At 40.0% G+C, this 27,205-nt stretch overlaps 1 protein-coding gene and 1 long non-coding RNA gene across 2 annotated transcripts in view; one reads left to right on the forward strand and one right to left on the reverse strand.

Moving 5' to 3' along the window:
* LOC123373843 overlaps positions 1 to 14,675 on the reverse strand; it is a 43,139-nt gene extending 28,464 nt beyond the window's left edge. The window contains exons 1-2 of the long non-coding RNA XR_006580885.1: positions 14,574 to 14,675; positions 9,152 to 9,214 (exon numbers count right to left, since the gene is read on the reverse strand). This is a non-coding gene — a long non-coding RNA (uncharacterized LOC123373843). The remainder of the gene's footprint in view (positions 1 to 9,151; positions 9,215 to 14,573) is intronic.
* DNTT (DNA nucleotidylexotransferase) overlaps positions 1 to 27,205 on the forward strand; it is a 221,801-nt gene that overhangs the window by 11,422 nt on the left and 183,174 nt on the right. The gene's annotated exons all lie outside the window — the stretch shown is intronic.

Consider the following 27,205-nt stretch of genomic DNA (forward strand, 5'->3'; position numbering starts at 1 on the left):
AAAGAAAGTGATTGGCAGAAAAGAGAAGCTGTCTTTCTCAAACTGCCCTATGGTTGGGTGAGAATTTTGTGGAATATTTGCTGACCTCCCAAAGAAGTTGCCCAATGGAACTGAAAACTTCCACATCAGTTCCTCAAATAATCTATCAGACAACATAACTCAGTGTGAGATGCCCTTGCTTTCCATCATTTGTTATTTAAGATAACAAATATTGCATAGACAATCAAAATAAATGGAAAATGAAAAAATATCTTTAGTCTCTTAAAAGACTTGCATTATTGGTTTCCTGTATTCCTCTGCCTCTTCAAGCACAACGAAAAACCAGACAATTAGAAATATATAGCCTTGCACTGGAAGAAGCTTAGATTGATATAGGATGACTGAAATGATGATATTACAGGGACTAACAGGGAAGATTTCTGAAATGGGTAGAAGCTGGGGTGTGACAATAGAATAGTGATGAAAGTTTCTGGCTGAGGTTTCAAAAGTGACTAGTGATTTTGGACAATTCCGTTTTTGGGTGCCCAACCTGAGACATTTTAATGTAGCCTGACTTTCAGAAAGGGATGAGCATCCAAGTGCCAAAAATAGAGGTGCCCCAAATCAAAAGTCACTCTTGGCATCTTCCTTTAATAGGTTCTGAGTTGGTGCATTCATATGACTAATGTTTTGTACTGTTAACCAGGCAAGAATGTCTGGTAAAGAAATAAGGAGGAGTTGGTTCAAAACTGGAAATAGTGAGAATGTGTGGGGCTTTTCCACTGTGGAGTTCAGTTCTCAGAAAGTTAAAGTTGGAATCTGTGACACCATGACCTTTAAAATTCCCGCCACTCCTCACAGTCCCTTGCACATTCCCTGAATTTGACACCTCCATAACTTGAAGGACTTTTAAAAATATTTTAATTTCCAACATGATCTAAAAAAGTATCTGTTAGCTTTAAGAACAAAGGATTCAGCTTCAAAGAATATTTTTTTAATCCATATTTAATGTAATTATGAATGATTTGACAGTTAGAATTTGCTTGGATTATTTTGTGTCAGATTTCAAGGACTGGAATGCAGACAAGCACTTCCCATAATTCACAGCCACTGCATAAGAATAAACAAAGTTAATGTTTAAACCATTTCTGGTAGCAATATTTAGAATAATAGCAGAAGTTTGTTGCTGTCACAGTAAAAATTAAGGTCCCAGTCCTTCAATGGATACTTCAGCATTGCCTCAGGATTTGTCGTTACTGGATTGCATTGCAAGATTAGGGCATTAGGCAATGCACTAAATAGCTACTTGGGATATTTGCAAATATCTAGCAGGAAAATAAATCAAAATAACCTGATACAATTTCAATCTCTAATTAAAATGTTATGGGCTTTTGGCACTAATAATGCTTGAGTTGTATGTTAACCTATTTTATTGATAATCTTAAGAATTAGGTTAATTTTCTGCCATCAGTTTATTACTGTGTTCTTGAATGGCACAGTTAAATGGTGTGTAAGTTGATGGTATTGTAGATTTCAGCACGTAACCTATCTTCTGTTTCTGCCTTTTGGAGAAGAATGAAGATAAATATGCAGTTTACTCTTGTACACATTCCTTATGCTTTGTTGAAGAAATATGAATATGTATTGCCCTTTCTCCCTCTTATTTAATTGAAGATGATTGATGGTAGCAAATGCATTCAGCTATAAAATGTTTTCCTTTTAACCCAGGCCCTAAAATCACTTTAAAAATAATTCTCCATGCTTCAGTTACAGTATAGTACAACTTGTTGCTTTTTTCCTGATTACGTTTCCCCAGTCACTTCCCTCTTTCTGAACTGATCATGAGAGTGCATGTTACTGCTTTCAGAACTGGGTTCATGTTTGGCTGGAAACAGTAAAAATGTCTCACTTAATGGATATTGATATTTCAAGGTGACCTGAAAAACTTTTAAAATATATAAACAAAGATGCCAATCCTCAACGGAATATAGGTGTAGATTTAAACACTTCACCATTTACATCCTCAGCCGGTGTAAATCTGTGTAGCTCCACTGAGAATCAGGATCATAATTTCCTCTACCTCCAACATTTCCCATGCTGATAGTCCAGAGAGCTATGCTACAGTTGTCCTTAGTATCTCCTACTGAACATCAGGAATGCAGCACTCTGCTCTGTTAGGTATTACTCATGTTGGCCATTGCTACAGAAGAAACACTGACATTGAAGCCTGAAAGATTTAATAAATCATTCAGTTAATGGCTAACAACTGTGCAAGATTGTCATGTCTTATTTTCCACTTGTGTTGTCTATTTTTAACCAACCTTTTTAAACTAACCCCTTCCCTTTGTCTTACCCTGGCACATTAGTTGTCAGAGTAAAGTTAAAGAATCTATTAAAAGGGTTAACATTTGAAACAAGTTACCCTCAAAGACTGGAACCACAATGGGATAAGCCACCAGCAGGAGAGTCATGGGTGGTGGTGGTGGTGGTGAGGAGTGAAGAGAAGGCGATGACTGGACAGCATGCCCAAGGGAAAAAAGCACCAAGTGGCTGGGCAGCATTTCCAGAGACACATGTGTAAGTTGGAGGAGGCAGAGAGAGGACCAAGCCATGGGGAAGCATGTGCAGAGAGGGGATCTAGGTGGCAATGGAATGTGCATGGGAGCCACGAGAGAGCAACATAACAGTGAAATGAACAGACTTTCTTCCAGCGGAACTTCATCCATCACATTATGAAGCCAAAGATAAATAAATGCTTTTTTAATGATATTTTTCCATGTGCACAATTGCTGCAGTTGCCACGGGGAAATTGTGCAATTGCAAAAGGGAGGACAGATGAGTCCATCAGACAATCTCTATTAAGATATGGTCAATGTTATAGGAAAAGCCGGAATACCCTTGAAATGTAGCAAAGAAGATTTTTGAGTTTACCTTATGCACTATAACCTTTTGATCAAGAAAAGAACTAGTAAATAATATGGGCTGAAAAATGTGGTTTGCAACATTTTAAGTACTTGACAAGGCAATCTGAGAAAACGGCTCACTAGTAAAAACTGGAGATAGTGTGATAACTGTGGGCTATTATGACCTGTTAGTTATCTTTAGCCCTTCTTTGCTCGCATCTGGGTGCAGCCTTCATTCAGTGGTAAAATTGATGCATGGTGGTATTTGACACATGGGGAAGCACTGGAAGAGTTTTTGTCTAATGTATCAGGGGTATTCAGTCACAGCTGAGTGGTTAGCATGCCTCTTGTTCTTTTGTTAAGATAGTACCCTCCCTATAACTGTTTTCTCAAGCTCAGGTGGGGCACTCAGGATCTAGATTCTGTTTCCAGTACTGAACACTCGGAACTAAGTGTTCAGGTCCAGCTGAACTGTGCTTGACATGTGAGCTGGGAGTGGGGGTATGTTTCTCAACTCCATAGCCCTGCCTCAAGTTATAGCCGCCTCAGGGCCACAGTAATTTACATTCCAGCTGTCATTGGCTCCAAAGCCATTCTAGCAGCTGGGATCATTGAGGAACACACTTTATTGAGAACTGGGGGGAGGGGGCAGGATGTAAAGCAAGAATGGTTCTATGCCACCTTGGGATTCCACTTATGCAAAGGGAATCATCAGAGCTGAATTCACCAGCTTTCCAGCTGCTCTGTCCTGCCAGAGAAGCACAAAGGAGCCATAATGGGGCCAAGGATCTAGCCTTTAAAATTTATTTTTCAAAAAGTAAATGCAGGTGTATAATTAAAGTAGTCAATAGCCCAAACAACTCAAGTTCTAAATACCCCATCCAAAACAGCCTTGAAAGAGAAACATGTGATAGTATTTAATGTGAAACATGTCCAGAATCAAAATAATCTTTGTTTGTTTCCGGTTTTCTAGCCTATCTGTAGTAAATATCTACTTTATTGTGACAATAGTAGCACCTTAAATCAATTTACTTTAGAATGCAGTTATTAAACCCAACTCACAATTCTGAGATCCCTACATCTTTTTCAATCCCTCACTTGAAAATCAACATTACATTAGAAAACAGCACCAGAGAGGCTAAGCACTCTAAGAGAACTGAAAAGCAGAGCATAATGCAGCAAATACTGAGCCATTAAATACCAATGGGAGAGAAAATATAATACACCCTGTGCAATTCAGCTGTTGCTAAATGCTGGTCTGCACATTAGCACCAGATTAGTATCATTTGGATGTGACATGCATGTGGAATAACAATAACAAATATAATGCCAGTGGTAATAAAGAAAAGTAAACTGCACAGTGTTCTTTCATTCTAATGTACCATATGTTGTTATATTACAATTTCACAGAAGTGTAAGGGCAGTTTTATTTCTAAATTTCTTAAAAATCCATTTAATATTGTTTCCTATAAAGAGCAGTCTGAAATATAGTATGTGTTTGTAGAATAGAAATGAATATTGCTATAAAAATGATTCTTGTTACTACTTAAAACCAAGATGGGTGAAAAATGTTCTAAGAAGTAAACATATCTGATGAATCTGAATGTCAATTATACTACTAAATTCCCTGTCTGAAACCAGAAGAAATTGATTTAAGAGGTTGTGGCCACTTTATAGCATGTTATGTGATTATATTGAAAAAAACAATAACAGAAAATTTGGAAATGGCAGAGGTGCTTAATAACTTCTTTGTTTTGGTTTTCACCAAGAAGGTTGGATGAAATGCATCCTAGAATACTCAAGAAGCTGACTGATGAGATATCTGAGCCATTAGCAATTATCTTTGAAAAGTTATGGAAGACAGGAGACAAAAGGCAAATATAGTGCCCATCTATAAAAAGGGAAATAAGGACAACCCAGAGATTTACAGACCAGCCAGCTTAACTTCTGTACCTGGAAAGATAATGGAGAAAATAATCAAGCAATTTGCAAACATCTAGAAGATAAGGCGATAAGTAACAGTCAGCATGGATTTATCAAGAACAAATCATGTCAAACTAACTTGATAGCTTTCTTTGATAGGGTAACAAGCCTTGAGGATGGGGGAAAGTGGTAGATGTGGTATATCTTGACTTTAGTAAGGCTTTTGATACTGTCTTGTATGACCTTCTCATAAACAAACTAGGGAAATACAACCTAGATGGAGCTACTATAAGGTGGGTGCATAACAGGTTGGAAAATCATTCCCAGAGAGTAATCATCAGTGGTTCACAGTCATGCAGGAAGGGCATAGCAAGTGGGGTACAACAGAGATCGGTTCTGGGTCCGGTTCTGTTCAATGATTTAGACAATGGCATAGAGAGTACATTTATAAAGTTTGCAGACAATACCAAGCTGGGAGGGGTTGCAAGTGCTTTGTAGGATAGGATTAAAATTCAAAATGATCTGGACAAACTGGAGAAACGGTTTGAAGTAAATAGGATGAAATTCAATAAGGAAAAATGCAAAGTACTCCACTTAGGAAGGAACAGTCTGTTGCACACATACAAAATGGAAATAACTGCCTAGGAAGGAGTATTGCGGAAAGGGATCTGGGGTCATAGTGGATCACAAGCTAAATGAGTCAACAGTGTAACACTGTTGCAAAAAAAAAGCAAACATCACTCTGGGGGTGTATTAGCAGTAGTATTGTAAGCAAGACATGAAGTAATTTTTTTGCTGTACTCCGTGCTGATTAGGCTTCAACTGGAGTATTGTGTCCAGTTCTGGGTGCCACATTTCAGGAAAGATGTGGACAAATTGGAGAAAGTCCAGAGAAGAGCAACAAAAATGAGTAAAGGTCTAGAAAACATGACCTATGAGGTTTGTTTCTTCTAGAGAAGAGAAGACTGAGCAGGGGACATAACAGTTTTCAAGTACATAAAAAGTTGTCATGAGGAGGAGGGAGAAAAATTGTTCTTAACTTCTGAGGCTAGGACAAGAAGCAATGGGCTTAAATTGCAGCAAGGGCAGTTTAGGTTGCACATTAGGAAAAACTTCCTAACTGTCAGAATGGTTAAGCACAGGAATAAATTGCCCAGGGTGGTTGTGGAATCTCCATCATTGTCCAAACTGCTCTTAAAAATCCCCAAACACCTGTCAGGAATGGTCTAGATAATACTTAGTCCTGCCTTGAGTACAGGGGACTGGACTAGATGACTTCTCGAGGTCCCTTCTAGTTCTGTGATTGCATTTACAGCCAGACTTCTAGCATTCTAAACTTCAGATAGGCCTTGCCAAGTTCATTCAGCTCATTTTCAATTACAATGTAATATTTGACACATGGCCTGAAATACACACTTTATTTTGTCACGTAATCATTTCCTGCATCAATTCACAAACTTTTGAAGCTGAGCCCCTCTTCAAAAAAATTAAACCAATGATGACACCACTGAAACCCCACCATGTTTGTTAAAGGCCTTCACATCTTGTATATCTTTCCCTTCTTTGGTGTAGATCTCTGTAATATGATATTACTGCTCCATTCCTGCATGCCTTGCATGTTGAAATCATTAACGCTGACAGTTTGGCATCTAAGTCAGCACCCATTGCTCCATTCATTTCAGACATCAGCTATTATTTTAGGCTCCTTGCAAATTCAGGCAGACATCGTGTTATTGGTTACTCTGGTCAAAGTTTGAAATGAAATCTGATACTATGGAGAACAACTAACAAGTCTCACCATGGCCCCTTTGCTATTCCTTCATGTCCCAAAAGGAGGCATGCTATACATCTTAGGAAATGTTGCTTTACAATAAATTAGTGAATAAGTTGCTTTCTGCAATAATTAGGTGGTGTATCTTCATGGAGATGTATTAAGTTTGATAATTGGATGCATGAGTTATGATATTCAACAAGAGCTGAAGAAAGAATCACAACAGGCCACTTGTGGCAGGCTGGCTTGCTTTATTTTGGGCAAGATTTCTCTGGCAGATTATTCGTCTTGTTCCCTGTTGCCTGCCTATAAGCTCTCACTGGCACTCCTATTTGCTTGTATACCTGCCTATCTAGCATGCTTCTTTCAGGCTCTATCTGCAGTTTCACAGACAATACTCCATACACTGCAGTTCCAACCATACAACAGAGGGGTAGCACACCTCCTGTTTCTAAAGACTGCTTGCAAGCAGTGCCTAGCATGCTGGGTGAAAGAAAAACATATATTTAAGTCACAGTGAAGGCACCAATAAATGGTTGCCATCCTCCTCCTAACTCCTCTGACTTTAGATGAAGTCTGATGTCCAGAGATCCCTGATATACCTCACAGCAAAAATGAAAATTGAGGTCTGAATACTGCTGACACATGGTCCCATGTGATGCAATATATCTCAGAAAAAGCTATATCTGTCTTAATGCACACAAGTGCAATAGTTGAGTGTAATTTATCTTGCGTGTATGCCCCCCCTGCTACCTGCTAGGTGGAATCACACCTGCTTGAGTGCTTTTTCTTGCTCTCTAGCCACTAGAGGCCTGCATTTCTATAGTGCCTTTCAGCTGAGGAGCTTGAAGTAGTTTAAACATTCATTAAGGCTTCACAATTCCCTGTGTGTGGTAGGTAATATCCCTATTTTACAGACCGATAAATTGAGGCTCAAAGGTTAAGGGACTTGCCAAAGCTCACCGAGGAAGATGGTGACAGATCCAGGATGTAAGAATTCTGATTACTCGTCACATATACTAACCACTAGATCAATAGCTGTTGTCACTATTAACAAGCTACTGTAAGCTATTGTACTTCATTTTTTACAGTATTGGCATAATTCATTCTGTTTCAAGCATAATTTATTACGGGTTTCCTATCATGTTGACAGTGCTGTGGAACAATTCAATTAAAGAGCACATGAAAGCACTAAGAATCTTCTGTCAGGTGTGAGATCTGCCCCTCTTTTGTTGTATAGCAACATTAGAAATGCATGTTGCTAGTGGCACTCCACAGGACATTTCACATATTGCTATGTTTTCTACAATGCAGAATAAGGTAATCTTAAAACTGGGCAACTATTACAAGTTTTAAAGAAAATACATAATGTGCATAACATGCTAGCAGATGTTCACTTTCACTCATTTCACTTTTGTTCCACTTTTGATCATGGATGATCTTACAGAACTCACCTATGGTTCCTTTTTTCTTTTTGTCACTTGTCCTATTAGTTTACCATTAACTTGTGAAAAGATTTCTCATGTCCCGTTCCACCAACGCTATGCAATGTGCATGTTTCTTTTTCTTGCTATGGATAAAATTCATTCGGGTGCAAAGAACCAACACAAGGCTTATGCGTCACTTAGATTCTACCCAACACTGTCACTCTTCAAGCAACAAAGACTGCAAACAGAACTCCTTTTACAATTTTGCTGATAATGCATGAGCTGGCCAAGACTCAGTCTCCCTTTCCCATAGCTGTATTAGCTCTGCAGTGCTAATAGAAACTGGTAATAACTTCTTGATCTTGTAGGGGATCTTTTATGTCCAGATGGAGTTAGTTCCAATCCCATTGGAGTCAGTGGCGCTGTACAGGGGTCCACTTATGCAGGTAATATTACAGGATCAGAGCCTTATCGGGAGAGTGAGCAGCTATCACACGTAAGATACTGAGGAACAGGTTTCTAAGATATGGCCATATAGACACAGTTTCTTTGCAGAGTAGAAATATACTTTAAATATATTTTTTAGAAGCTTTCTCCCCATTTTCCACAAAAGGGCCTCATTTCTGTGTTTCAAGGAGCCAGCATGGGGTTTGGAGGCCTTTACCTCAATAACTGCTGGGATGGAAGGAGCAGTGCCTCTAGTCCTTCTCTTCCCCTCCTGCTTACCTTCCTTCAGAGGTCTGACCACACCCTGATGGGAAAATAGTTCATCAGAGGTAAAACCAGCCTCTAGAATTCTGTAGCAGGGGCATAATTTTGCATTAATTCTATCAGATGTTTAAAATGTCCTACAGAATTTAAAGGAAAGTGATTCTTTCCATAAGTGGCCTCTCTTCCAACAGCCAGATGCTTGGATAGTATCTAGGCATTTGTTCCACCTATGCTAGGATGTGTAGCAGGGCTGAGCTTTGCTTGTTCACAGTGCAAGCCTTGAAAATGTCTCAAAGGTCAGGATCAGAACGAATGACTAACTTGCCATTAGTCATGAAAGAAGCCAGCATAATAGACCCTGCAGTTGTGAATACAAGTGTCACATAGAAAATCTTTCACAAGATGTGTCTAACAGAGAAAATATTTTAATTACTTACCAAAAATTTAGCTCCATTAATGTCCAATTTTTCCACTACTGCTGCAGATTCAGGCATTCGAATCTGGGGGCGGGGAGAGAGGATTATAAAAAGAAATTGAAAACTATACCTGACAGTCTAAATCACAGATAAGTTTATAGAAAGAAATATTCCTATGTTGAAATTGAACTGCATGTGGTAGTTGCAGGAGTCTGTGTACATTTAATTTGAAGTGGATAACTAGGTAAATAATATTGCAGTGTGTGACTGACAGGCATTCCTAGAGAATGGGGCTCGGAAAACATCAACTTTCAAAATTACACTTGGATAACAAATACTGATATCTTTTTTTTTTAATTCTTAATATATCTAAGTGGATCAGTTGTAAAGGAAAATGAAACAAACTTTTTCTTTAATCCCACTTCTGCTATTATGGCAGCGGGTCCTGTGGGACTGGTGAAACTCAGTCCCGCTGAAGGGCTTTCACTAGTCCTGTGCAGGGTTCTAACCTGCCACTCCCAAGAAGCCTGTTCCTTGACAAAAGGAAGTTAAATGTTTGCTCAGGCTGGAGACATAAGGGACCACAGCAGTCCCACAGTTCCAGGTTGTACTTGGGGATCCCATCACAGAGACTCAATAGGTTTTCATTTTAAAGGGTGGCAAGGAATAGACCTGGTTTGGTAAACACCCTAAGTGTTTCTGGCTGATGAGCTTTAGTGCTTTGACATGGCTTTTTAAAAGAACTGTCTTGTTGTGTACACAACCGAGAGCTTGGGAACTTCAGGAGAAAAACTGCAGGACTTTTTTTTTTTTTTTTTTACATTAAAAAAGTGAATTCAAGAAGTTTAGTTTAACCATCAAATCTGTCTTAAGCTCCATTAACAGTGTGAATTTTAAAATGGGGTCATATAAATTCAGTTCATTTGCTTAGAGGTGAGCCATTGAACTCAGAAAAATTATATGTTTACCAGTCTCGATGTTCAGAAAAGACAATTTTGGCTTCCAATGGATGTCAGAACTGCCTTCAGTTAGCATCAATGGGAATTGAAGGCACACAGCAGTCTGCAGTATGTGCTCAGCACATTCCAGGCTAGCACCCTTAATGGTTTAAGCATTTGACAGTGCTAAGAAGGTAAACTTGAAATTTGAAAAACATATTTGTATGGCAGGGATTGTAAACTCTAGGGTACATTTGTCAAGTGCTTATTCAGTGTTTGCCGATGGTTACACAGCTACACTGTAAAGAACAATTTTGTTTGAAAGATTAACCGGAAAAAAAGTGTAGTACAGAAACAAAGCTGTAAAATGATACTGGATTTTTTAAGCTGATGCTTTTTTCTATAGCACTTTTCTCGTCCGTCTAAGTATATTTTCTTTGTTTTTTCTTAAAGTATTTATGTTGGAAAACCTTGATGAAGAAAGGAAATACAAGTCTGGTTGTTTTTTAACGTTAGGGTTGCTGACCCATTTAGCCAGATCAGTGTCTAAACCTGTATTTCTAATGAGATTTAGTAAACTACTCTCATGTTCTAAATAATTAGTTCTTTCTAAAACAGAACAAGATTGTGGCTTCACAAGCTCCTGGAATAAAAGACAGTGTGTAGCATACTGTTGCTGGAGTATGCCAGGAACTTCCATCTTTCCAAGGTGAAATAATTTGCCATTGATATAGCTGTGGTGGGATGAAGAGAGTGTGGAGTGAAGGTACCATCTACTCTGCCTCCCTGTCTGCCTAAGAACATAAGAACAGCTGTACTGGGTCAGACCAATGGTCCAACTAGATCAGTACCCTTTCGACAGTGGCCAATGCCAGATGCTTCAGAGGGAATGAACAGAATAGGTAATCAAGTGATCCATCCCTATTGTCCATTCCCAGCTTCTGGCACACAGAGGCTAGGGACACTCAGATGATGGTGTAGCATCCCTGCCCATCCTGGCTAATAGCCATTGATGTACCTCGTCTTCATGAACTTATCTAGTTCTTTTTTTAACCCTGTTATAGTTCTGGCCTTCAAAACATCTTCTGGCAAAGAGTTGACTGTGCGTTGTGTGAAGGAGTTCTTCCTTTTGTTTTAAACCTGCTGCTTATTAATTTCATTTGGTGACTCCTAGTTCTCGTGCTATTCCTTATTCACTTTCTCCACATCAGTCAAGATTGTATAGACCTTTATCATATACCCCCTTAGTTGTCTCTTTTCCAAGCTGAAAAATCCCAGACTTTTTACTCTCTCCTCATACAGAAGCTGTTCCATACCCGTGATCATTTTTGTTGCTCTTCTTTGTACCTTTTCCAATTCCAGTATATCTTTTTTGAGATGGGGCAACCAGATCTGCACTCAGTATTCAAGATGTGGGAGTACCATGGATTTACATGGAGGCATTATATTTTCTCTTATCTATATTTTCTCTGCCAAACTGTCCACTCCCACCCACCTGCATAGGAGTAGGAGTACTGACCCTGCAGGCTCTTCCCTCCTCTTTCCCTCCCCCATGCTGTGAATCACGGGATATGTGGCCAGTAATGGGGAATAATTGGAGGTTCCCCTGCGCCCTCTTTTCTGTGACGTGTGTAAGGCAAGCAGCCATCTTGCCCTTTGCTATATGATGAACACCAAACCTTTCACTACATTTCCAGTATAATGATACCACCACTTAAAATTGAGGAAGGATATATGGGCTCATTTGTAAATGGCAAGGAAAGGAGAAGGGAAGAAAAACTTGAGCAGAGGAGTGCAACGTTTCTGTGTTGTCTAAATATACAGTACATGCAAAAGAATAGGAGAACTATTACATGCACATAGCTAGAGTTTTTACTTTATGGGCTTCACTCAGTCATCAGGGAGAAAGCAAAATCAATAGGGCTAATTATTTTATTACAGTATTGGTTTCTATATAATGCCTTACAACATTCTGCAGAATGACAAACTAATAGCCTCTGCACATATCACACACAAAGTCTATATTAAAAGAACATTACTAAGGTAGTAGGGTCGAGCACCAAAATGTTAGGACATACCCGAATTAAGGTTGCCAATGCCAGCCTTGTGTGTATGCATTATAATACTGTCTTTAATGTATGATCACAAACCATTTTTTTCCACAGGACCCCTGCCTCATTCGGTGCACAAGATGGATAGTTCTCACTTAATAAACAGATATTCAATATTTTCTTTTCTCCTCATTGATCAATTTCTGGCCCTAGGTCTTCTAATACAGAATTCAAACACTACAGACAGAATTATTAATATCCTCATGGGCTTTTCTATGATGCTCACTACTATGAGTGCTTCACAAGCATTAATAAATTTATTTTCACAACACCCCTGTGAGGTGATGGAGTGGTGCTATTTCTATTTTGCATGGGGGAAGGGGACTGAGGCACAAAAAGGTTAATTTCAAAAGTGTCCACTAATTCTGGATGCCCAAACTGAGCATCCAGTGGAACCTAGGGATCTGATTTCTTTCAGAAAATGTAGCATTATATAGCACTTCATATGTTCAAAAAGCACAGCTCCCATTGACTGCAATCGCAGCTGTGAGTGCTTGGCACTTCTGTAAATCAGACCCCAGGATTTCAGGTCAGGCACCCAGACAATATGGAATACACTAGTAGTGACCACCTGTGAAATATGGTTTAAGTGAGTTACCCAGCATCACAGAGGAACTCTAGCAGAGGCAGGGATAGAATCAAATTCTGCAGGGCAGTATTAAACTGCTTTAACCATGAGACCTTTCTCTTCCTATACTTGCCAACTTCTGCAATAAATGAAGCAGGAGCTTTACAAATAATGTTTTTACTACACAACCTGGATTCATCCCCAAAGCAAGTCCATTCTGTGCACTGAAAGAGACAGGGGTCCTGTGGGAAAATAGTATGTAATTATGTAATTCCTGTATGCACAAGGAATCTGAATTAAGGTGCCACTGGCAACCTGACGTGCTTGACTTTGCAACCAAAAAAAGGTTCTTTTAACATAGTTTTTTGTGTGTAATTGCTTGACAGACTAATGCAAACATCTTGCCTATCTAAATTTCCATATAGTTTCTGTGTGATTTTGGTGCTGCTATTAATGTCCTGTCCTAAATTCTCGTGTAGGGTTAGTGAATATTGTTAAATAGGTGGTATATGTCATGCCAGCATTGGGGAAAGTAATCTCTATTAATAGTATGTGTTTATTTTTAAAGCACTCTGATATCAATTAAGAGAGAGACTTCATGGACCTGGTTTTGAATTCCTTACTCACATGAGTAAGGGCTCACCAATAGGAGTAAAGGATTCATAACCTGACCCTCTCTGAGAAATTATTGCTGAAGTGTTTGTTACTATAAGAGGGCAGGTAACTATAGAAATGTAGAGCTGGAAGGGACTTCAAGAGTCTAGTCCAGTACAGTAATTCTCACAATTAAGATAAATCCAGGAGAACAATCAATGAAGGAAGATGGTGACTCTGGCCATAATATTTAGAATTTGGATAGGTTATAAGCACAGGACAGATGAGGGCCATATATAGAACAACAAAGAATTACACATTTGGGAAACAAAGAGGATATACTTTAATATAGTCATTGTGAAACAATGGGCTCAAATGCCTAGATGAATGGCAGGTAAAACCCTAAAGCATGAGCCTCAATATTCAACAGTTGCAAGGGAAAAAAAAGTCTGGCATGTGTAAAAAGAAGTGCTTGAATATATCTTAGCGGAAACTATTCAGCTGGGGATTACTGAGGACAAGTTCAGAATACTGTGTGCACTTCAGTTTACATTATTATAATAAAAAGGATATTAAAGAAATAGGAAAGGTGCAACAGAATGATAAAAGAACTCAAGGATTTAACTTTAAAGGAGCATTTAGAAAGTACAGTAGGTCTATAGTCATTGAAAAGAAAAGGTGATGAGCAAATTCATATTGAAATCCTACAAATCTTAGTAGTGATCTCTTGCTCAAAATAATATACACATACTTCCAATAAAATTGTTACTTAGTGCCAGAAGGAAATAAAAGGTGGCATGATTTTTTTGTGTAGATATTTCTCAATATAGCCCTGTGTGCACACATTATTGTGGTTCTTTATCTTGTGCAGGATACTCTTATCTTAACAAGCAACTTCTGTCATGGACTGAATTTCAATAAAAACTGAGAGAACACAGAGAATCTTACAGAACATCAATACACATAAGTCCTTGGTAGTCACAATTGCTGACTAAACAGCTTTAAACACATTTTAGAACCTATGTTTATATCCAGGAGGGAGTAATCATACATATTACAAAGATTGGATATAGTGGGTGAGGTAATATATTGTGTCTCTAATATCCCAGGACCAACACAGCTACAATACTATACACAAAGAGTAGATAAGCCCAGCAACCTATTTTTGCTAGCTGAACTGAAACGAGTATGATATACTGTACTGTCTGCAGTCTGAGCTTTAGGGTCAGTACCTGTCTTAGGAGATCTGCAACTTGAAGAGTTGTCCAATTCTCACATTCCTCTCGAAGGGGTAGTTTTGTGGCCATTTTGCTATCCGGTGAGGAAGATTTGATCTGTTTCTGGTGACAGTAAATGCTTTGCTTCACTGACATTCACCATCTGCTGTGGAAATTGAAAGAGGAAGTCCCTTTTGCAACTTTTTCCTGCTTGATTGCTTAAAGTACACGCCTTTTCAAGTAATTTGGAAATTACTGTTACACTCATTATTTCAGGACCATGATTTTGAATGTAAGAAGGTACTCAGTAATAGGGTCATGTCATATCATATCATCCTTATGCAGGCAGAAATACCCATTGAAGTGAGTTGAGATAAGGATACTTGTGCTTGATAATAATGACACTGTGGCCACGTTTATAGGCATTTTAGTGCCATCTGCTTCATTTTTCACATGGTGTAAAATACGTTAGTGTTAGTGACAACTGCCTCTTGCACACCTTTAACTCCTTTTCCTAGTCACTCTGATCAGCTCTTAGATTGTGTTTGACACACTTCTATGTTTTGACACACTATGATGCTGTGAATATATATAGAGAGGGAGAGAGGGGGAGGGAGGCTCAGATACAGCATTTGTATTTCCAGATTGTCAAACAACTTAACCTGACTCTTTGTTTAAGGTGTCGGCACAGAAATCTCAGGGTAAAATAAATCATTTGATTAAATACTGTATGCATAACGAGCGTTTGAAAGAAAAAAATTGGCTTCAAATTCTTAATGCTATAAAAGAACAAATCATCTACAAATATTCATATCTTTATTCAATAAAATTAATTTAAACATTAGACTAATAGATAAGTGCATCATATACATCAGGAAATAAAATTGCAAAGATGCACTTCCAATAAAACCAGCTTATAGTGCATTGCAGCTCTGAGTCACTGTAACAGAAGTAATGTGAAGTCCTCCATAAAAGGCTGGAAAGCAAGGAATGTTCTGCTTTCTAGTTGCTCTTCCTGTTTTATTTCCCAGTGCAAACATTTTTTGGGCACATTTTCAAGGATTGGAACTGATTCTAACTAAGTTTAAAATGTTTTGACTGTTACGCTTTTTCAAATTCTGCTCTATGTTGTGGCTGTTGCAAAGTGATTGACAGATTTCCTAACAACCAGCATATTATTGAAAACCTGATGACTGTAAAACTTTAGCAATTTACTCCATACAAGTATATATACACCACTTTGAAAGTGCCAACTGCATTTTTATGTGGTATAATTCTTTGGAGTTCCATTTAGTAAACATTCAATTTTCAGTTTATTGGAAGTCATTGCATTAAGCAGAACAAATTTATCTCGGAGAATGTCGTAATCTTTCTTGCTAAAATACTTACTAATACAAACACTAATACTTACGTTCTATCATGTATGTAATCATTTAACGCATAAAATTTATTGAAAACTTTAAATCAAACTCAGCTTTACAAAAAGCAGCAACTACATCAACTTCTGTTTCCTTGACTAATATTAATAGTGAAACATCATTTTAATAATCTAAATGCTAACATCTTAGATCTTTAAGGCATCACTCTAATACAAAATATAAACACTTAGCACTGATGATTTTGTGTCCAGTAGATACAAAAACAGTAAAAAGAACATGGCTTACCAAACACAGATAATTTTTTTTCTCCAGACATGCATATTAGAGCCGATTCCAAGTAAACTAAAGTAAGAGCCATTTCTTGTATCTGCTATCCTCCTGCAAACAGTCTCTTGTGGTTACTGTTGTTGTTGGAATGATTGACAGGCTTGCCATCTCTGGTGAGAGGGAGAAAAGGATCCTTAAAGTCATAACCTAGTGATTTCGTATTTAGTATAAAGAAATAGATGGAAATGAAAAAGGAAAGGGAGCATACAATTCTTTCTAAAAGTTTGATGAAACTTTGCCAGTTCACTCTTCAGCTGCTAACAGTAACAGTCTAAAAATAAGACTTAAGAGGTGAAGTTACATTATTTTTGGAACACTAGATTCACCAAGACAATCTATCACTGACATTTTTATATCCGTGTGGACTTTCTTCTGAAGATGCTCTTAGTAGAACTGCTACAAAGTAGTTGGGCTAAGATTTGAAATCTAGTTAACAAACCTTTGTACATTCTGGATCCAGCTGTTATACTAAGGTAGGTTTGATGTGAACAAGGAGACGATGGGAAACAAAGCAGTAAGACATGGCTGTATCTTTGTTCTCTTTCAAAATGATGTTTTAATGTTCTATAACATCTTTTATGGACAAAGAAAACATGGGCATCAGTACAAAAAGAGGAACCAAATACATTGTGAATCAAGAATTCAGCTTTAAAGACAATACCTCAGTGGAAAATAACACAAATGAGTAAATTTCAGTTTTGTTCGAGGATGATGAAGAAAAGCAAAAAAGGGATATTGTCAATAGGATAGCCTGAAAATAGAAAGTGCTATTAAAATCAGATGGAGAACGGTCTGTGGAACAGCTCATGTGTATGGGCTTGCTCTAAAGGCCATTGAAATCACTGGAAAGTTTTCTAAGAACTTAAATGGGCTTGGGATCAGGCTGTAATTGAGGGGAATGACCGGCTCCAGAAAGTAGCTATGGGTGAATGAGTTTCACACACGTTTGTTTTTGCAAAAACATCATTGCATAACTGCAATAGATAAGCTTCAGTCACACTTTGCAAATTTTGATTTGCCTTCATTTTCCAGGCACTTGGTGATTTTTTGCAAAACCCTGATTATTTCCAGTATTTATGCAGTAAGATTAAAACTGCTTCACTCGCATAAGAAGAACACATGCCGTGTTCTTTTTAGTATAATATTTTTTTGACAATTTCACTTGTGCTAAGAAAACTTCTGAAGTGCTTTAGTAGCTAATGACTCAAAGCTGTGGCAGGGGGACAGCAAGACCATTTTGGGTTTGTGAAAACAGTGGGAATTAGACAGTAACATGTATTCTAATGGTAATGTGTATTGTGGGATTTTGAGATGTTCTTGCATATTTCCTGTTGTCATGATAAAAAGATGGTCTTGCTAGCCACTGGATTGCAAACCAACAGATCTGGGTTCCATTCCTGACTCTGTCAGACTTCCTGTGTGATTTAGGAACAGAAAATTTCTTACCAATAATGTTTTTTTCTGCTAGCAACATCTCCCACAATTCTGGACATCTGAGCTACTCCCCTCTCTCTCAAGCTTGTGGTGGCAGATAAGTGTTTTGGAGCTGCATGGTCTGGCTAGGCCCCCCTCTGCTCCAGTTTGCTGCCAGATAAATTATTCCCAAGCTGTGAAACTTGCATCTCATCATTAACAAATATTCCAGCTATAATGAAATAAGTGTGCACATGAGACCAAGGAAGATGGTCATATGGTAACGATTTTACTTAATATCTGACCTTGACTCATGAGCCATGCAGGGTGGATAGAATCGTGGGATATGCTACTAGCAGAAAGGAAATTATCAGTAAGAATATTTTCCATTCTGCAGCCCAGCATGTCCCACAATTCTGGATGTCTGGGAAATAGCAAGCTGTGAACAGATGTAGGAAGGTTACGAAACAAAAGTTTGGTAGGAAAGAAATAGCCACCTTTTCCCGAGCTCGCTCAAAAGTTTGTATTATTTCTAGGCCATCACCTGCAGCACCTTCCTGCCAAAGGAGGCCTCTGCAGAAGATAGAAAGTCCAGTTTGTAGTGATGAATGAGGGTTTTAACTGTAGACCGCTTTGCAAATTTGTGAAGTGGAGACACTTGCTCATTTCATGAGGTTACTAAGGATCTCCTGGAGTGTACTTCGATCCCTTTTGGGACAGGAGTCTCTGATGATTTGTAGTTTTCCACAATGATAGTCTAATCCAACTAGTGATGGAGGACTTGGAAGCTCTGAGTCCCTGGCATTTTGGGCGGAAAGACATGAATAGGGAGCTTGATCGTCTCATGGATTCTGTATGCCTGAGAGAGATTTTCAGACCTCTAAGGTGTGTAAAAGGGGAATGCTCATCACCAGTGCCACCTAGGGGGTCAGGCCGGGGTGCAGCAGGCGATTGCCCCTTTTCTGTTAGAGTCCTGTCTCTCAGCTTCCCCAAAGGCTTCAGGGCTTTTACTTTAGTATGGGGACTTTGGGGGGCTCAGATCTTGAACAATCAGAGTCTTCCCCTGCTAGACTCACTACTGAGGTAAAGGCTTCTGTTGATGTCCCATCTTTTGAGAGTGGATAGGTTAGTTTGGGACCACGCTCTCCACTGGGCTTTGATCCATGGTCTGATAATGGGCAGCTGTGTTCTGCACCTGGGGATGGTATGCAGCTGCCCCCCTGAGCACGTCCTACCCAAGTTTATTTTCAGTTTGGAATTGCAAATAAAATCTCTGACCTTCCCGATCAGTCAACAGTCTCGCCTTTGTAGATACTATCAGTTCAGTTTCTCCAAGTCTTGGGCCAAGGTATGGAACTTCCTGGTTCACCATTATGCACTTGGCTGGGTTTGCGGTGAGTCCTGCACTCTCGAGGGCTGTAAGACGGAGGTGATGTTACATCAGGTCAGTCCAATTACTGCTGCAAATCACCATGTCATCTATGTAGGCTGTAGCATTATGGCCATGCAGTCACAGCCCTTGGTCCATGAGTCGTTGGAAAGTGGCCACTTCTCTGTGGAGGCCTAACGGTATAGTTCAGAATTGGGGTGGAGAAAGCTGTCTTTTCCTGAGATTCTAAGGTCAGAGGGCTCTGCCAGTACCCCTTTGTGAGGTCTATGGTGGGGATATATTTGACAATTGCCAGCCTTTTGAGTAAAGCATCCGCCCTGGGCATAGATTGGCATCAGACCTCGAGATCCCTTTTATTTTTCCTAAATCAATACAGATATGGGTTGTCCCATCTGATTCTGGTACCAGCACAATGGGACTTCTCCACTCATGGTGAAACTCTTCCACTACCTGAAGGTCTAACATGGCTTGTAGCTCTTCTTGCACAATATCTCACTTCTTTCATGGAAGGGATTGTGGGGTTTTTGCAGACCTGTTGTCCTGGGTCAGTGACTGTGTTGATACCTCAGGTGTGTCTGATCCAGTAAGGTTGAAAATATTTCAGGGAAGGATTCAATCAGTTGCTGCATTTGAGCTTTCTGCACTGGTTGAAGCTCCTCTCCCAATGGTACTACTTGGGTTTCTGGGGTCACTGGTGCTTGAGGGCCTAGACTGGGTTCAGGTGATAGGGTGTTATAAAGAGTCCTTCTTGGTCTTTCCAGGCCTTTGGAAGGTTAACATGGTACACCTGCATTTTCTTTTTCTTCCCTGGCTGTCAGATTTCATAGTCAACAGGTCCTGCTAGTTTCACCACCTCAAACTTCCCCAGAGTTTGGCACAGAAGTCTGCTCTCTTCCACTGCCTGTCCTCTTTTGAGCTGCTTTGCTTCCCCTTTTAAGCCTTGCTTCCATCTTATGCAGGCTTTGCAGGTGGGGCTGCGTGTGGCCACCTGCGCCCAGAGTGGCTTCTTAACCCTTGTTCTCTAGTGTGGAGTTTGTATGCCAAATTGCCGTGTGCCATACCTTTTCAGTTAGATGTTGTGATTTTGGACATAATGAAGGCAATACAACTTCTTGGGAAGTGTGAAAGGAGGAATTTACCTTAGGAGGAAAGGATTCTGGTGTCCTGAGTGCCACTCCATCCTCGTGGAACACACAGTAGAGCTCCTATACAGATAAGGCTGCCAGCTCTCACATTTGCCTGGCAGACATAACTACTAAGAAACAAATCTTAATGGATAAATAAAAGGCCAACACTGAAATCAGAGGCTCAGAAGGATGGCTTGTCAGAGCTCTCAAAACTCCGGAAGGTCCCATTCTGGGAAGAATGGCCTGACTGCTGGTGTAGCTAATCAGACTGCTCGAAGGACTCTGGCTACCTATGAATTGTCCACCAGGGAGTCAAATGATCCTGCAAAAAGCATAGTTCTAATTGCAGGCACCTGATGTGCAATGTTACTGAACTTAAGGCCTCTGTCCTTGCATCCTCGGAGAAAGTCCCAAATGGTTGGAATTCCTGGATTTCTGGGATTTGCATTGTGTTCTTGGCACCAGCAGTTGAATCTGGACCAGAGAGGAGTACATTTTTAGTGTGGATACTCTCTAGACTGAAGCAATGACTCTGGAGGACAGATAAAGAATTTCTAGTGCTTCCCTCTCAACAGCCAGGCTATCAGCTGAAGCTGTTTCAGGTCTGGATGAAGAAAAGAACTCTATGAAAGATTGTGTGGTCTCTACCAAAGCTGGAGTGGGGACTCCAGTTTCAGCTCTGAGAAACAAGGTAGCTTCGACCAATGAGGAGTTATCAGTATTACTGTTGCCTGTTCTCATTTTATTTTCTGGACCACCTTTCCAAGTAGTGGAAGGGGTGGAAATGCATAAAGAAGGCCCTGCAGCCAACTGTGAGATAAACCATCTGTCCTCATGGAGTTGAGGTCTGCCTCCCTTGTGAATTATTTTGGCCTCTTTGCATTCATAGGATATGCGAACAGGCTGGTTGAAGGGAGGCCAGATGTCTGAATGATGAGATCTAAAACCTCCTGATTCAGGCACTACTTTTCGTCCCTGCACCTGCTGAGCCAGTCTGCCTTTTGGCTCTGGTCCTCTTTGATGTGGATCACTCTGAGGGAAAGGAGGAACTCTTCCGCCAACCTCATTATTTCTATTGCTTCTGTATGTAGTGCTGGACTCCTTGTCCTCCACACAAATGTTTAAATATGTGACCATAGTCGTATTGTCTGATTGAACCAGGTCATGGTTTTCCCTTAGAGTGGGCTGGAACCTTTGCAGAGCGAGTTGGACTATTCTCAGCTCTAGGAGTTTTGTGCTGTAAGCCTTTTCCTCCTTGCTCTGGTGGTGCTGGACAGTTTGGAGCTCCAAGTGAGCTCCTCAGCCCTCCAGGCTGGCATCAGTTGCGAGGACTAAGGAGTCTGAAAGGCAGATCGGGATTCTCACTTAGCCACCGCTCATTCACTGCTCCACCATTGGCCACTCGCTCTGCTGTCAGCTGCGCCACTGTTGCTCACTCTACAACTTCTCTCTCTACTACCACCACTGGGATGTCTTGAAGTCCAACCACCCAGGGCTGGCTCCAGGCACCAGCATCCCAAGCAGGTGTTTGGGGTGGCAATCTACAAGGGGCAGCAGTCCCTGTGTTTTTGCCTCCAAGCAGTGTGCCTAATTGCCGCCGGATGGCGAGGGCAGTCCGTGTGCTGTTAGGATGGCACGGGCGTTTCCGCAGCGGCAGCAATTCAGCGGCAGCTTCTATGTTCAGCAGGGACAGCTCTACTGTTTTTTGTTTCTATGGTGGTGCACAGCCGCACATTACCTCTATAATTTGGTGCACATAACAAAATTCATTCCGTACATGGATGGAAAAAATTAGAGGAAACATTGCCCACTGCTTAACACAGCTCTCAGTGATTTTAACTGTTAGTGGGGGAGCCTCACTGCTAGTGCAGACTGGGCAGTCTCTTTCTTTCACCAGAGACACAGTCTCAGCACAAGTCTAACACTTAGGCCTGGTTATCAGTGATTTCAGCTCTAGTGATCCACAAGAAGACTCTCAGTGAAGATAGGGAGGGGGAGGGTCAAATGGTGTCTAGGACCCTTAGGCAGAGTCCACAACACCAGGCAGAAACACCAGTCTCCATTCTCTCTCTCATTTCCACTGGGCTTCGGCACTCCTACCTCACTGCTCAGCAAGTGCAGTTCAGTTGAGGGCAAACCCCTCAATCAGGGCATGCTAAGCACAGTTTTGCTCTCCTTGATTCACACAATGATAATACTTTATTACCACTGCACCCAATAACAAAGTGACTTGCAATCCAACACCCATCAAAAGTGATCATTTGGGCAAAGCAGTTCCATCATGCTCTGCACCTAGGCAGAGTGGGTGTGTCCATGCTAACAAGGTTAGTTTCTGAAGTCCTCTTCCCTAGCTCATCACTGGATGTCAGAGGAGAGCTCATTCTGACCCTGCTTACAGAGACTTTCTTCAAAGTGGAGCCAAAGTCAGGGTGATCTCTATCCTTAAGGGCTTTGAGATCTTCCAGTCAGGAAAGAGATGCTCCCACAAAGCAGGTAGCTGTGAGGGATGCTCAGAGGGTTGTGAAGGAGGCTTCAAAGCCCTTTTTGAGAGTGGCCTCCATCTTTCTATCTGTAGGTTTCTTAGGGTAAAACTCCCCTTCTGAGGGAATGATCATCTCCTTGATGAGGGATGCTACAGCGGCATCAACCTTTGGTGTCTCTGCAATAGAGCTCTTTGGTTCTTGAATGCTGTAGAGCCTGAGGTTGCTCTTGTTAAGGGCAAACATATCACAATAAGTGCAGACCATCCTTTTCTTTCATCATGTCTAGATCATTTCTATTTTAGCTGCTTTACTGCCTTCAATGTATCCTTTATTTTCTTTGTCTCCCTTGTTCTTCTCTATGTTCTCATGGAAATGTACACCTTCCTATTCTTCACTTTTCAGTTAAATTTTAATCTGTCCCTTGGCTGATTGCTTGTTTTTCTGTACTATATGCCACAGTGGGTTGATACAAACAGGGCTGGCTCCAGACACCAGCGAACAAAGCAGGTGCTTGGGGTGGCCAATGGGAAGGGACAGGTCCCTCAGTCCCTCTCGGAGTGAAGGTCCCACTGCCGAATTGCTACCGAGGAATGAAGCAGTGTGGTTGAGCTGCTGCCGATCGCAGCTTTTTTTTTTTTTTTCCCTTTGCTGCTTGAGGTGGTAAAAAAGCTTGACCTGGCCCTGGATACAAAGTCTCAAAAGGACTTATTCTTTAATATTAGAGTTTAACCTTCCAAAGTCTCCTCTATCTTTTCATCATAGTTGCCTTCACCTTATCTTCCTGGTGGGCAATAGATGTAATCTATTGTCCTAAGTAGACATATCTCAGAGGCTTTTAATGCTTTCTTATCCTCTCTTTAATTTTTCCTTCTTCTGCACTGAAAAAGACTTTGCTCTCCTGCACATCTGTTTGAAATCTACATTTAGTACTTAGTTTTCTTCATCCTGTCAGAAATTCTTGTTCTTAACTGGTATAGAAAAGAAGATAAAAAATACCTGCCACACTTGTGACATCCATTCACCTGAAATTCTCTTTGATCTTTGAAGGCTACAATTGATGATGAAATGCTTAGTTGTGGCATCTTTTTTGTGTATTCCAATGTTCTTTGGAATTTAATTGAGCCACTTTTTTGAATTATATTTGTTTGAACAACTTGGCAGAGGTTGCAATCAGAGCTATTGAGCTGCAATTATATATTAGGCTTTTACAGTCTGAGTTTGCACATATAGTGTATGCTATTTCTTTGTAGAAAAATATAACCACTCAAAATGCACGTTCAAACTCTCAGTTAAATATAAGAAACTGATTTGCCAACTTGGAATTCTATACAATTGCTTTAAAATTTTACTTGGGTTATTCAAAACATACATGAACAATATTAACTACTTTTGCATATGATAAATAGTATTATATCCTTATAATTGAATTATTTCTCTTTATCATTTAAATAAAATTCCTGTGTTGTTGAAATTTGAAAATCAGCTCTGTGGCTCATTAATTCCTTTTTAAATAAAGGTTTTGTTTATGCGCACATAATTTTTGTTGACAGTCTGGGTTAAACCCTATTGATTTGAGCATTAATATTTACATAAAGTTTCTCAATTCACATGACACCCAATTTGTTATAATTGGAAGAACAACATAAAATTACTACCCAAAGTCTCAGCGACTGTAACAACACATCAGTGCATAGTATTCTGCAGGTTGACATTTTAGTGTTCAGGGCCTTTCTGATATTAGTGCAAGAACTGCAATGGGTCACTTACGTTGCATCAAGACAGAATTCCTGAATATAAATACTGAGTCACTGTGAATAATTGGCCAACTCCTGAAGCCTGTAGTCAGGCAAAATTTCTATTCTCTGGGTTGTTTGCTCAGCTATGGACTGCAATGTTTGGCATATTACTAATGGTGAAGATGAAAGAAGCTCAGGGGTTTAGTTTAGTTAAAGATGTTGTCAAGGCTGATTGCCCATTCTGGCACTTTGAGTGCAGAAGGTGGGGGCCCGCAAGGATTTTAAAAATTAATATTGGCCACTCCAGGCTGGTATTAAACTCCCAAGATTACAGCTTTTCTCTGACATTGGCTTGGTAAACGCTGCCACCACCCAAGTGAAAAACTGCCTCTTGCAAATCCTGGCAAAACTCACTTGGGAAGTTTTCCCTGAGGTCCCTTGGCTTTTCCACCCCTCCCTCGTGGAAGCTGAGAAAGAAAACAACAAAAGGGAAACCCAGCTGTTGCCACCAGCTAATTGAAAAACATATGCACAGATCTTTCAAGACACAAAATCAATCGGGTTCTTAAAAAAGGTAAATTTTATTAAAAACAAAAAGAAAGAAAATACATCTGGAACTTAGGCTTTTGCTAGATTTTAAAAGAGCAATTCCAAAAATTAAGCACCCAGAATAGCTTTCTAGGGTATTCAGTTTAAGGGTTACAAGCAAACAAAATCATCTGAGGTTGGCACAGAGGAATCCACTAACCTTACAGAAAATAAAAGAAATAAACTTAATTGTGTCTATCTAAACGTTCCCTGTCTCAATGAATTCTTCTAGGCATGGATGATGAATTTTCATACCTGGTCCAAATTTTACACAGCATTTCAGCTGTCCTGTTCTCTTCAGCCCAGAGAGAACAACAGAGAGATAAAGGGAAAGCTTTTTTCCCATTTTAAAAAGGTCTAGTCTTCCCATTGGCTCTTTTGATCGGGTGCCCACTCCCCTTTCTTTTCTTCTGTGGACTTTTTAACCCTTTACAGATAAAGCAAGTAGCCACCAAGAGGGACTTTATAGCTAACTGGCTGGTTGGGTGTCCATAAAAGGGCGCTACCTTCCCTTCATTTATCACAGATGTAAAAGCATGAATGTCTGTTTAGAGTTTATCCAAAAGTATCCTAATCTCTTTGGGTTAGGAAACTGAGCTGGGATCTCACAGGCACAAGAATGCTCAAGTGACATCCCTTACTTCCTTGTTTTATCCTCTGGTAGTTGGAAGTACCAAGGATACGGTATAAATTGTCATAGCTCTATTGGGTAGCCCGACTTAGAGCAGCTGAATATTTGGCCCTAACATTTTTGGTGATTCATTTGCAGTATTTCTGCATCTAGTCTTAAATGAAGCCAGCAAGTGCAATAGCCAGTGAATATTATATACAAACACAACTGAATTTTTGAATTTCCCACAAAAAATTGTGTTTTCTGGAAGTGATATTAAATAGTGAATATAAATATATGTATGGAAGTGGGGAGAAATTGTGACAGCTGGGGGAAAGTGAGTCACCCAGAGATGACAGTGGATTCTGATTGAGTAATGAGCCCAAATTCAACAAGGGGATTAGAAGGGCTATGGCCAGGGGTGTCTTCATTTGCTCTGGGTTTCCTGCTGGGAAATTTTGTGTCTTGTATAGTGCTGGTCATACAGGGGAGCTGACTTTGTCTGGCTCTGACAGAGGTGGAGTTGATTTAATTTGACTGGGTCAAGTAGGAGCCAAGCTAGTGGAGCTGACTTTGTGGACTGAACTGAGAATACACAGATCAGAGTTGGAACTGATGGTGTGGCCTTCTCTGGATTGCAGTGGACAGGCTGAGGAGAACCACTTGCAGAGTCACTCTAATTGGATTAGTGAGTGAGGTTTTTGGTGGTTGGGCATTGTTTGGTGAGTAATAGTTCTGGGCCTCAACAATTAATATTTGGGTTTGTGGAGTCAACTGTACCTCCGATACAATGCTGGGGGTTTTGCTCATTCGCTTTTATGTACATTTGTGGTTTGTTTTTCCCCAAAATAAAAGATATCTGTGGTTTCATAGTCCTGAGGATTCCTGTCTCTGCCCATGAGGGGGAAGAAGCACCTGTAGAGGTGACTAGGATATTTAAATTTTAAGTTCCTTAAACCTGGGAGAGGATAAGGTTTTAAGTGAGAGCTCGAGCCAGTCATTTTATTTATTTTTAAATGGGACTTCTAGGTGTCATTGAATCTAAACCTTCATACCACAAATGATACATAGCAGAAGGCTTACATTAAGGTTACGTTACTTTATTTTTATTTTTAAAAATTCTAATATCAAAAGTGTTACACTAAGGATTAGTACCGATTCTAAGTAGAAATTAAATGGGTCACCAGAAGATGTTTCCTATTTTGAAGCATGAACTTGTAAAACAAGTTCCTTTGAGCTGCTGATTCTTTTGAGCTGCATCTGTTTGCTTATTCTTCTTTTGCATAAAAATAAACTTAAAGGGGTGTGTGTGTGTGTGTGTGTACATACAAAATAAAGAAAGTACCTGACAGTTCATTTATGAAAGCAGAAGTGATTCAAATACAAATTGGAGCCAGTACATCAGAGATAACGAAAGAAGAGACGAGCAGAGGCTGAAGCTTGGGTAGAGCAACAAAACCAGATATAAGTGTTTTGTGACAGTTGTACTCGTAGGACTGATTCATTGGGAATTGCATGAAGAATGTGCCCACTGGGTTTTACATGTGTAAGCAGTCAGGTAAAAATCAGACTATGGAAATAAACCAATACTGCA

This window comes from Mauremys mutica, chromosome 7, assembly GCF_020497125.1.
Source record: "Mauremys mutica isolate MM-2020 ecotype Southern chromosome 7, ASM2049712v1, whole genome shotgun sequence".
Classification (NCBI taxonomy): Eukaryota; Metazoa; Chordata; order Testudines; family Geoemydidae; genus Mauremys; species Mauremys mutica.